Raw genomic sequence first — 13440 nt, forward strand, 5'->3', positions numbered from 1 at the left:
GTTACTTGTTACTTACCCGAATGCGGAGCTCCCCAGGAGCGTTCGCAGATCTTCCCCGGAGTGTGTCCGATGCCGCCGCATTCTATCGAGCCGAGGAGGGCAGCTCGACAAAGAAGGTGTTGTGGTCTCAGTATGCTGAGGCCGGACACCCCGTGCCCCTGAGCGACCAGCTGAAGCAACTGCTCGAGCTCCACAAGGCGGCCGAACAGGCCATGAAGGGCCTCATTGTTCAGCTATGCCCTGGAGGGGCCCTGCCTGGGAGCTATTTCGGGCTGGTGCGGCGGTTGGTGGAGGCCTGTCCAAGGCTCGAAGTCATCAAGCGCTCCGTCTGCATTGAAGGTGCCCGTAGGTCCCTTGCCCGTGCTAAGGTGCACTGGGGCAAGCTAGATGCTGAGAAGCTGGTGAAGGACGGGCCACCTCTGGGGAAAGAGCATCGCAAGCCCGAGAATTACTATAAGGATGTTCTGAAGGGTGCCTGCCTTGTGGCGGATGAATGTTCTAGGGATGTAATTTTTGAGTGAAACTTGCTCGTTTTGTCCTGTGCGCTGAAACTTGTTTATATGCGCTAAGCAATCTTGTTGGAATTTAAAATATTACCTTCTGTGCGGCTGTTTATCAATTCTGAGAGATGGCGAGTCGTCGCCTTCTGCCCCCGTGCCGCTAGTGCTGGGGTGTTCGGGGATAAATCTAAGCACACTTTTTCCCATGTTTGGGTCCTTCGAGGGAGGCGCTCAGCCCAACGAACAAGGCAATCGGACTATAATGCGTGAACACTCTCACTTAGCCATAGAATTCTATAATTTTAAATTTTGGCGAAGCCCCTGGTATTCGGAAGACCGAGTTCGGGGCGCTATCCACGCCTTGGCCGGACAGAGCCGGCTCCTTGCCCTAAGCGGAATAAGTCTTTAGGGATTCGAAAAACCTCTCGAACAGCGACCAGCTCTCGCTTCATCATGACAGTCAGTTTTAGCTTTCTCCACTGAGGTGCTTGACCCAGCTCAACTGGGGCACAATCGCAGTGGTTCTCCTAGTGCTACCTTAGCCGATATAGCGGAACGTAAGGCACCAAAACATAGGAGCCGGGCAAACCCAACTATTGGCCCAAGACATGATTCGGAGCCGATGCATATAATGCTATAAGTTTGGGGTGCCGGACTTGTTAAAGTGTTCGGACTTCTCACACCATATTGAGGGGTACTAAAGCCCCTGGCGTATTTTGGCCGTACCAACGTGTACGGGTGCAACATGTCGTTAAGGAACATATAAAAAGAAAAAAGGTACTGCAAAAATAGATGAAAGCTATGCATTGTTTATTAAAAAGGGTTGCGATCAAAGCAGAACGATACAAATAATGCGATAAGTGGAAGGTTGGACTAGTTAACATGTCCGTTCCAGGGGCAAGCTGCGGAATAGTATGCGGAACAGGTATACTGCTCGTAATAGAGACCACCTGGGAGTTCCGTAATGCGGCATGGCTTGTCTGCTTCCCTGGTTCTTGCATCGTTTGTGCGTCAATTAAACTGCCGAACAGGCCTTCTGAAGGATGGATTCCTGAAAGTAAGAGAAAATTAAAAAAAATCGACAGCCGCTGGTACGGTTTAAGCTGTATTTTTGGGCGTGCCGTGATGGTGCCCCTCCCCCTGTACCCATGGTATCTCTAGAGCGTAGTTATGTACGCGAAGTACTGTCGTCACCTTTTTGCGAGGGTTGGGGTTGGGGCCGCATTGCTACGCCTGCTCGGATCGTGCTAGGCGGTCTTGTTATAGGTTACTCCGTGCGCGCTTGACGATGTCTGGTCGTTTAGTGGCCGGACTGGAGAACTGCCTGGAGAGGCTGCTTTGTACTTCCGCTGCAAGGGCCGCCGTGTGCTCCTCTGTTCGGAGGGAGCGTTCGGTGTTTCCATTGACCGTAATTACTCCTCGAGGACCTGTCATCTTGAGCTTAAGGTATGCATAATGCGGTACCGCATTGAACTTAGCGAATGCGGTTCGCCCGAGCAGTGCGTGATAACCACTGCGAAATGGGACTATGTCAAAGATTAACTCCTCGCTTCGGAAATTATCTAGAGATCCGAAGACCACTTCAAGTGTGACTGAGCCTGTACAGTTGGCCTCTACACCTGGTATTACGCCTTTAAAGGTCGTTTTGGTGGGCTTAATCCTCGAGGGATCTATGCCCATTTTCTGCACTGTATCCTGGTAAAGCAGGTTCAGGCTGCTGCCGCCGTCCATAAGGACTCTAGTGAGATGAAATCCGTCAATAATTTGGTCTAGAACCAATGCGGCGAATCCGCCATGACGGATGCTAGTGGGATGGTCCCTTCGATCAAAGGTGATCGGGCAGGAGGACCATGGGTTGAACTTTGGGGCGACTGGCTCTACCGCGTATACGTCCCTTAACGCGCGCTTCCGCTCCCTTTTGGGGACGTGGGTTGCGTATATCATGTTCACCGTCCGCACTTGTGGGGGAAAACCCTTCTGTCCACTGTTGTTCGGCAGCCGGGGCTCCTCGTCGTCATTGCTATGCAACCCCTTGTCTTCATTTTCGGTGTTTAACTTGCCTGCCTGCTTGAACACCCAACAATCCCTGTTGGTGTGATTGGCTGGCTTTTCGGGGGTGCCATGTATCTGGCACGAGCGGTCGAGTATTCGGTCCAAACTGGATGGGCCCCTAGGATTCCTTTTGAATGGCTTTTTCCGCTGACCGGATTTAGAGCCTCTGAATCCGGCATTAACTGCCGTATTCTCAGCATTGTCGCCGTTAATGCGGCGCTTCTGCTTGTTGCGACGCGACCTTCCACTACCGTCCCTGGTGTCTGAATTACCAGGGTTCTTGGTCATATTGTTGCTACGAGCAAGCCAGTTGTCTTCTCCCGCGCAAAAGCGGGTCATGAGTGTCATGAGTGCTGCCATAGATTTCGGCTTTTCCTGTCCAAGGTGCCGGGCCAGCCACTCGTCACGGATATTGAGGCTGCTAGGGCCTCAGTGTCCGGACAGTCGACTATTTGATTTTTCTTTGTTAGGAACCGTGTCCAGAATTGCCTGGCCGATTCCTATGGCTGCTGAATTACGTGACTTAGGTCATCGGCGTCTGGGGGTCGCACATAAGTGCCCTGGAAATTGTCGAGGAATGCGGCTTCCAGGCCCTCCCAACAATTGATTGATCCTGTTGGCAAGCTGTTAAGCCAATGCTGAGCTGGTCCTTTAAGCTTGAGTGGGAGGTATTTGATGGCGTGGAAATCATCGCCGCGGGCCATGTGGATATGAAGGAGATAATCCTCGATCCATACCGCAGGATCTGTTGTGCCATCATATGATTCGATGTTTATGGGTTTGAAACCCTCGGGGATTTGATGATCCATTATTTCATCTGTAAAGCAGAGTGGGTGTGCGGCGCCTCTGTACTGGGCTATATCATGACGTAGCTCCAATGAGTCTTGTCTACTGTGTTCGGCCCCGCCGAACTTGTGTCCGGCGTGACGGTTACCGTCTCGAGCCGTGGGGTGCCCACGCGATCCGTAGATCGATCTTGTTTGCCTTGCCTTGTCCTCCAACATGTCTCGTAGGTCCGGTGCATATTCCCGTGCCTTGGTACGGGGTGCGGCTTGAGTGGAGGGCCGAGAGGCCTCTCTGTCGCGACCACGAGGTGGCCGGTCGGCCGCATCAAGTGCTTCCTCCTCTAATCGGGGTAGCAACCTGCGCTTTGGGTAGCTCTTGGAGGGGCGTTCGAGTTTATGCTCTTCGGCCGCAAGGACTTCAGTCCATCTGTCGACTAGCAAGTCTTGATCAGCTCTAAGCTGTTGTTGTTTTTTATTGAGGCTTCTTGTCATGGCCATAAGCCTGCATTGAAAACGCTTTTGCTCGGCGGGATCCTCTGGCACGACGAATTCGTCGTCGTCGAGGCTTGCCTCGTCTTCGGAGGGAGGCATATAATTATCGTCCTCGACCTCTCTGTCTGTCGCTCTCTCATGAGGGCTGGTTTCTCCATCCTCCTGTGCTAAATCTTGCTGGAGGGGGTTTTCTTCGGCGCTTTCTGGAGTATTATTATCTCCCGTGCTGGAATCACTGTGTTTGTTTCGGCGGGATTTTGAGCGGCGCCGCTGACGCCGGCGCTTAGGCTGTTTCTTGGAGGGGTCATCCTCCGCTGTTCCATCACCATCTCCCTCTTTTGGGGTGTCCACCATGTATATGTCATATGACGAGGTGGCTTTCCAGGGCCTAGTAGGCGCTGGTTCTTCATCATCTCCTTCATCGGCGTCCATACCATCGATGTCTTCGGAGTCGAAGTCGAGCATGTCGGTTAAGTCGTCGACAGTGGCTACAAAGTGGGTGGTGCGTGGGCTTTGAATTTCTTCATCGTTCGTACCCCAACCTTGCTGACCGTAGTTCGGCCAGGGCTCTCCTAATAAAGAGAGAGACTTCAGTGACTTCAGGATATCGCCGAAAGGCGAGTGCTGAAAGATGTCTGTGGCGGTGAACTCCATGATAGGCACCCAATCGGATTCGATCGGCAGGGGCGCAGAGGGTTCAGAGTCCGGAGAGGAGTCCGGCTCCTTGGAGTCACAAGTCTCGCAGAGTACGGGGCTGGTGCTTGGCTCAATCGCTACTGGGGTCACAGCCCCCAAGGTGACGTCCAACCGCCCATCCTCGATCAGCGTAGTTGGCTCCGAATTAAGGGTCGGAGCCGATGCGGGTGCAGCCTCCAGGGCACTGTTCGGCGGCAGAGCTAGATCATGCTCGTCATGACAGTGCGGCGCGCTCGGCAGTGGCTCAAATCCGTCAAAGATCAAGTCCCCGCGGATGTCAGCCGTGTAGTTTAAACTTCCAAATCTGACCTGATGGCCAGGGGCGTAGCTTTCGATCTGCTCCAGACGGCCAAGCAAATTGGCCCGCAGTGCGAAGCCGCCGAAGCTGAAGATCTGTCTGGGGAGGAAGGTCTCACCCTGGACTGCATCGCTATCGATGATAGGAGCCATCGAGCCTGACGGCGACGACACAGAGGAACTCTCAATGAAAGCACCAATGTCGGTGTCAAAACCGGCGGATCTCGGGTAGGGGGTCCTGAACTGTGCGTCTAGGCCGGATGGTAACAGGAGGCAAGGGACACGAAGTTTTACCCAGGTTCGGGCCCTCTCGATGGAGGTAAAACCCTACGTCCTGCTTGATTAATATTGATGATATGGGTAGTACAAGAGTAGATCTACCACGAGATCGAAGAGGCTAAACCCTAGAAGCTATCCTATGGTATGATTGTTGATGTGTATGTTGTCCTACGGACTAAAACCCTTTGGTTTATATAGACACCAGAGAGGGTTAGGGTTACACAAGTCGGTTACAATGGTAGGAGATCTTTATATCCGTATCGCCAAGCTTGCCTTTCACGCCAAGGAAAGCCCCTTCCGGACACGGGACAGAGTCTTCAATCTTGTATCTTCATAGTCCAGGAGTCTGGCTGAAGGTATAATCCGGCTATCCGAACACCCCCTAATCCAGGACTCCCTCAGTTATGTTTTTGAAAAAGAAGCTTCTTGATCTATTTTAGCTTGCAAAGATAGGTACAAACTCAAGAGGTTATTAGCTAAATGGAAGCAACAATCTCTTAACGCTAGAATGAAACCTGGCCCTACTTTTGCTACTTCACCTATCTGTGTTACTGATAAGGATTATGAATTCTCTCTTGATCCTGATATAATTACTTTAGTTGAATCTAATCCTTTTCATGGCTATGAATCCGAAACTGTTGTGGCACATCTTACTAAATTAAATGATATAGCCACCCTGTTCACTAATGATGAGAGAACTCGTTACTTTTATATCCTTAAAATATTTCCGTTCTCATTAAAGGGTGATGCTAAGATATGGTTTAATTCTCTTGATCCTGGTTGTGTGTGTAGTCCCCAGGATATGATTTATTACTTCTCTGCTAAATATTTCCCTGCTCATAAGAAACAAGCTGCCTTAAGGGATATATATATATATATATATATATATATATATATATATATATATATATATATATATATATAATTTTGTGCAAATTGAAGAAGAGAGTCTCCCACAAGCTTGGGGGAGGCTTCTCAAGTTACTTAATGCTTTGCCTGATCATCCTCTTAAGAAAAATGAAATACTTGATATCTTTTATAATGGACTAACCGATGCTTTCAGAGATTACCTGGATAGTTGTGCTGGTTCTGTTTTCAGGGAAAGAACACCAGATGAAGCTGAAATTCTATTGAATAATATGTTGACAAATGAAAATAATTGGACACTTCCTGAGCCTATTCCTAAACCAACTCCGAAGAAGAGAGGTGTTCTATTTCTCAGTCCTGAAGATATGCAAGAGGCAAAGAAATCTATGAAAGAAAAAGGTATTAAAGCTGAAGATGTTAAGAATTTACCTCCTATTGAAGAAATACACGGTCTTAATTTACCGCCTGTTGAAGAAACATATGATCTCAATCCATTACCTATTGAAGAAGTACATGGTCTTGATAACCCGACACAGGTAGTAAATGTAAATTCTCTCTATAGATATGATAAAGCTGAAGTCCCATTTACAAAGTTTTCTAGCCCATGCTTAGATGAGTTTGATAAATTTATGGTTAAGCAAGAAGACTTCAATGCTTGTTTTGGTAGACAATTGAAATACAATTCAAACATGCTTGAACACTTGGGTGATTATATGGCTAATATCAAAGGTGAACTTAAACTTATTAGTAAACACGCTTCTATGGTTACCACTCAAGTAGAACAAGTACTTAAAGCTCAAAATGATTTGCTCAATGAATTGAATAGTAAGAATAATAATAATGCTGTTAGAGTTATGACTAGATGTGGTAAAATGACTCAGGAACCTTTGTATCCTGAAGGCCATCCTAAAAGGATTGAGCAAGATTCTCAGAGAAATAATATAGATGCACCTAGTTCTTCTAAAAGGAAGAAAAAGAAAAATGATAGGACTTTGCATGCTTCTAGTGAACCTATTGTTGATACACCTGAGAATCCAAATGATATTTCTATTTCTGATGCTGAAACACAATCTGGTAATGAACCTGAAACTAGTGATAATGTTAATGATAATGTTCATGATGATGCTCAACCTAGTAATGATAATGATATAGAAACTGAACCTGCTGTTGATCTTGATAACCCACAATCAAAGAATTAACGTTATGATAAGAAAGACTTTGTTGCTAGGAAACACGGAAAGGAAAGAGAGCCTTGGGTTCAGAAACCCATACCTTTTCCTCCCAAACCATCCAAGAAAAAGGATGATGAGGATTTTGAGCGCTTTGCTGAAATGATTAGACCTATCTTTTTGCGTATGAGATTAACTGATATGCTTAAAATGAATCCTTATGCTAAGTACATGAAAGAAATTGTTACTAATAAAAGAAAGATACCAGAAGCTGAAATTTCCACCATGTTTGCTAATTATATTTTTAAGGGTGGAATACCAAAGAAACTTGGAGATCCAGGAGTACCCACTATACCATGCTCCATTAAAAGAAACTATGTTAAAACTGCTTTATGTGATCTTGGAGCCGGTGTTAGTGTTATGCCTCTCTCTTTATATCGTAGACTTGATTTGAATAAGTTGACACCTACTGAAATATCTTTGCAAATGGCTGATAAATCAACTGCTATACCTGTCGATATTTGTGAGGATGTGCCTGTTGTGGTTGCAAACGTTACTATTTTAACGGACTTTGTTATTCTTATATTCCTGAGGACAATAGTATGTCTATTATTCTTGGAAGACCCTTTTTGAATACTGTAGGGGCTGTTATTGATTGCACTAAAGGCAATGTCACTTTTCATGTTAATGGTAATGAGCATACGGTACACTTTCTGAGGAAACAACCTCAAGTTCATAGTATCAACTCTATTGGAAAAAAATCCATCGATTATATTTGTAGGTTTTGAATTTCCTCTTCCTACTGTCAAGAAGAAATATGATATTCTTATTATTGGGGATGTGCATATCCCCGTTGAGGTAACATAGTGTTATTCGAAATTTCTCTGGTTCCATGTTATTCGGAATGAGTTCGTTAACAAGACTTCATCAACCTTGTTAGTGGATTCCTTTTGACGAGCATGAGACGGATGAAACTAGAAGGCACAACCTTTTGTACCCTCCTCTTACTTTCTGTTATTTATATTAAATAAAATAAAAATAGTATTTTTCTGTCTGTTATCTGAATTATCCGTGCAATATAAAAATACCCCGAAAATAAAAGTTCTCCAAATGCCCTGAAATTTAAATATGATTTTTTCTGGAATATTTGAGAATATTTGGCACCGAGAACACAGCATGGGGGGCATCCACCTGGCCACGAGGGTGGAGGGCGCGCCCTACCCCCTGCCTCGTGGGCCCACGGTGTCCCTCCTCCACTTATTCCTGCACCCACACACTTCTTCTTCCTCCCACAAACACTAATATCCAGCTCAAGCACGAGTTCTAGCTCATTTTGCTACGATTTTCGATCTCCTTGCTCAAAGCACCTCTCACAAAACTGCTTGGGGGAGATTGTTCCTTGGTATGTTACTCGTCCATTGGTCCAATTAGTTTTTGTTCTAGTGCTTTATTCATTGCAAATTTGTGCTGCCTAGGTGACCATGTTCTTGAGCTTGCATGTCAAATTTATATGGTCAAAAGTAGTTCTAATGCACTCTAGGCACTTGTAGGAGTTGTTGCTATTAATTTTGTTAAGCTTGGTTCAATTTTGTGTGAAGTTACTAAAAATTTCAGAAATTTTTCAGAGGAAGAAATATGCTTAGGAAAATGTACCAAGGTGGTTCGTCAAGGAAGCAAGGACCCAGGCTTGCAATGCGTGATGCTGATGAAGAACCACCAAGAGACGCTCCAGTGCGTCCTTGTGAATGGCCTTCGGAAAACTTTATGGATCGAGCGGGAATTAAGGAAGAATTTAACGCATATTTGCATAACGCTGATCTTGTGAGCTTCGAGGAAGAAAAGTGCCGCCAGTATCACTATCTCACTAGTTCCTTTGTGAGGAGGTTTGAATTTTCATCTTCACGTAATTCTCCAATTGTCCCGTTTGATCTTTATGAAAATTCTTACACTATGGACTTAGAGGATTTTACCACTGCTTGCATACTTCCACAATGGGGTAGTGTCAGGGAACCTCGCAAATCTAATTTAGAGATTTTCTTGCTAGTATAACTGTGGGGGAATCTAGAGATATAACACAAGCTACCATAGGGAGCATTCACTTTCCTGCTATACATTATTTTGCTCTCTTTATAGGTAGATGCATTAATGGTAAAGATGAGGCATGTCACATGTGTGTCCCTGACCTCAGTATTCTTAGGAGTGATGTGTTAGGAGATAAATGTTATAATTTGGGAGCCATTGTTGCATGTAGGTTGCATCTTAATAGATTTAATGGAGATTTCTTTGGTGGAATTTATGCAACCCGCATAGCTAATTTTCTTGGTATAGCCATACGTGAAGATGATATTGAGTTGCCTCCTGCTTATTTGGATTATGAGGCTATGGTTCACCACCAGTTTGTCGAGGGGAATGAATCACCTCTCCAGTATCACTTAATCTTTGACAGATGTCGTACTGTCCGTATTACTCTCCCTGCTCCTGCCTTCTTTGATTATCAGGCAAAAGGAAAATATGTTATTACCAAAGAGGAGGCAGATGAGTACGAGAGGAGGGCGGAGGTCGCTCATCGCCACGCTGCAGCTCAGGAGGCGATAGCCGCTGCATCTCTGTACGACCCCAACTATTATTATGGATATCCGCCAGCCCAGCCGTGGCCATAGACCAACTTAGGCCAAAAGCCTAAGCTTGGGGGAGTACGTATTTCCCACTGACATTACATTCATGATCACACACTCATTGCTAGATGTCGGTGCTCATACTTTTTCATTGTATCATCCATGCTAGTTTATTTCCCTTTTTATGCTTTCTTCTTGTGTGCTTAATAAAACCTTAAGAAAAACAAAAAATTTATTTGTAGCTTTTAATTAGTTTACTTTCCATGCTTGTAGTAGTAATTAAAAAGAAAACCCAAAAAGATTTCCTGTTCTTCTTTTGCTTGTTGGGAGCTTTCCCGTGTAAATAGTTTTATTTCTTTTCTTTGGGGGTCGATAGGATAAGACCATGATTAAATTGTTGAAGTGTCTCTTATATGCATTATTGTTGATCTGACAAAAGAGCCCATATTGCCTTGTCTTCTCCTATTTATTGAATGCTTGCAGATTCCAGCTTAGTCCAATGCACGTGCACTATTATTATTATCCACATCATCCGGTCGTGCAAGTGAAAGGCAATTGTGACGATATATGATGGACTGACTGAGGTGAGAAAAGCTGGTATGAACTCGACCTCTTTTTTTTGTAAATATGATTAGTTCATCGTTCCTGATTCAGCCTATTATGAATAAACATGTTTGCAATGACAACTAGAGATCATAGTTTCTTGTGCCATGCTTGATTAGCTAGGAGCTTATAATGGTTTACCTTGCGTGCCAACATGCTATTAAAATGGTTGTGATGTGGTATGATAGGGTGGTATCCTCCTCTGAATGATTTAAGTGACTTGACTTGGCACATGTTCACACATGTAGTTGAAACAAAATCAACATAGCCTTCACGATATTTATGTTCATGGTGGATTATATTCTACTCATGCTTGCATTCGGTGTTGATTAATTTTAATGCATGTTCATGACTGTTGTCGCTCTCTAGCTGATCACTTCCCAGTCTTTTGCTAGCCTTCACCTGTACTAAGCGGGAATACTACTTGTGCATCGAACTCCATAAACCCCAAAGTTATTCCATATGAGTCCACCATACCTACCTATATACGGTATCTACCTGCCTTTCCTAGTAAATTTGTATGTGCCAAACTCTAAACCTTCAAATAAACATTTTGTTTTGTATGCTCGAATAGCTCACGTATCAACTAGGGCTGTCCGTATCTTCCATGTTAGGCGGGTTATTCTCAAGAGGAGTGGACTCCGCTCCTCACTCACGAGAAAATGGCTGGTCATCGGGATGCCCAGTCCCATGCTTTATGCAAACTAAATCAAAATAATTGCAAACAAAACTCCCCTGGGACTCTTGTTAGTTGGAGGCACTCGTTGTTTCGAGCAAGCCATGGATTGATGCTTGTTGGTGGAGGGGGAGTATAAACTTTACCATTCTGTTTGGGAACCGCCTATAATGTGTGTAGCATGGAAGATATCGCCATCTCTTGGTTGTTATGTTGACAATGAAAGTATACCGCTCAAAATATTATTCACCTCTATTTCAAAACCGAGCTCTGGCACCTCTACAAATCCCTGCTTCCCTCTACGAAGGGCCTATCTATTTACTTTCATGTTGAGTCATCATCCTCTTATTAAAAAGCACCAGTTGGAGAGCACCACTGTCATTTACATTCATTACTGTTAGTTTACATTGAGTATGATTTGACTGGATCTCTTTTACCATGAATTACAATGTCTAGTCAGTCCTTGATCTTTAAAGGTGCTCTGCAGTTATGTTCTGCGGTCTCAGAAAGGGCTAGCGAGATACCATCTTGTTATATCATATTATGATTGTTTTGAGAAAGTGTTGTCATCCGAGATTCATTATTATTGCTCGCTAGTTGATTATGCCATTGATATGAGTAAACATGAGACCTATGCGTTATTGTGAATATGGTTAGTTCATAATCTTTGCTGAAAACTTGAATGCTGGCTTTACATATTTACAACAACAAGAGCAAACAGAGTTTGTAAAAGTTTTTTCTTTATCACTTTCATTTTATCAACTGAATTTCTTGAGGACAAGCAAAGGTTTAAGCTTGGGGGAGTTGATACGTCTCCGTCGTATCTACTTTTCTAAACACTTTCGCCCTTGTTTTGGACTCTAACTTTCATGATTTGAATGGAACTAACCCGGACTGACGCTGTTTTCAGCAGAATTGCCATGGTGTTATTTATGTGCAGAAACAAAAGTTCTCAGAATGACCTGAAACTTCACAGAACGTCTATTTGGAAATAATAAAAAATCCTTGCAAAAGATGAAGATTAGGGGGCCCACACGCCAACCACGAGGGTGGGGGGCGCGCCCCCTACCTCGTGAGCCCCCTAAAGCTCCTCCGACCTCGAATCCAACTCTATATATTTGCTTTCGGGGAGAAAAAAATAAGAGAGAAGGATTCATCACGTTTTACGATACAGAGCCGCCGCCAAGCCCTAAAACCTCTCGGGAGGGCTGATCTGGAGTCCATTCGGGGCTCTCGAGAGGGGAATCCGTCACCATCGTCATCATCAACCATCCTCCATCACCAATTTCATGATGCTCACCGCCGTGCGTGAGTAATTCCATCGTAGGCTTGCTGCACGGTCATGGGTTGGATGAGATTTATCATGTAATCGAGTTAGTTTTGTTAGGGTTTGATCCCTAGTATCCACTATGTTCTGAGATTGATGTTGCTATGACTTTGCCATGCTTAATGCTTGTCACTAGGGCTCGAGTGCCATGATTTCAGATCTGAACCTATTATGTTTTCATCAATATATGAGAGTTCTTGATCCTATCTTGCAAGTCTATAGTCACCTATTATGTGTTATGATCCGTTAACCCCAAAGTGACAATAATCAGGATACTTACCGGTGATGACCGTAGTTTGAGGAGTTCATGTATTCACTATGTGTTAATGCTTTGGTCCGGTACTCTATTGAAAGGAGGCCCTAATATCCCTTAGTTTCCGCTAGGACCCCGCTGCCATGGGAGGGTAGGACAAAAGATGTCATGCAAGTTCTTTTCCATAAGCACGTATGACTATATTCGGAATACATGCCTACATTACATTGATGAATTGGAGCTAGTTCTGTGTCACCCTAGGTTATGACTGTTACATGATGAACCGCATCCGGCATAATTATCTATCACCGATCCATTGCCTACGAGCTTTCCATATATTGTTCTTCGCTTATTTACTTTTCTGTTGCTATTGCTATCATCCACTGTTCAAGATAGCTTCCGATATTCCGATAAATCGGCCGATTTATCGCTTACCGTTGTTTGACCGATAAGATAAATCCCCCGATAAATCAGCCGAAATGGCGATAAATCGGCCGGTATGCTGATAAACTGTCTGATTTACCCCTTATCATGGGTCGACCGATAAGTTCCCGATAAGAGATATCCCCAACATTGCTATCATCACCACCAAATACCAAAAACATTACTTTTGCTACCGTTACCCTTTGCTATCGTTACCACTACTATCATATTACTTTGCTACTAAACACTTTGCTGCAGATATTAAGTTTCCAGGTGTGGTTGAATTGACAACTCAGCTGCTAATACTTGAGAATATTCTTTGGCTCCCCTTGTGTCAAATCAATAAATTTGGGTTGAATACTCTACCCTCAAAAACTGTTGCAATCCCCTATACTTGTGGGTTATC

Source organism: Triticum aestivum, chromosome 2A, assembly GCF_018294505.1.
Source record: "Triticum aestivum cultivar Chinese Spring chromosome 2A, IWGSC CS RefSeq v2.1, whole genome shotgun sequence".
Classification (NCBI taxonomy): Eukaryota; Viridiplantae; Streptophyta; class Magnoliopsida; order Poales; family Poaceae; genus Triticum; species Triticum aestivum.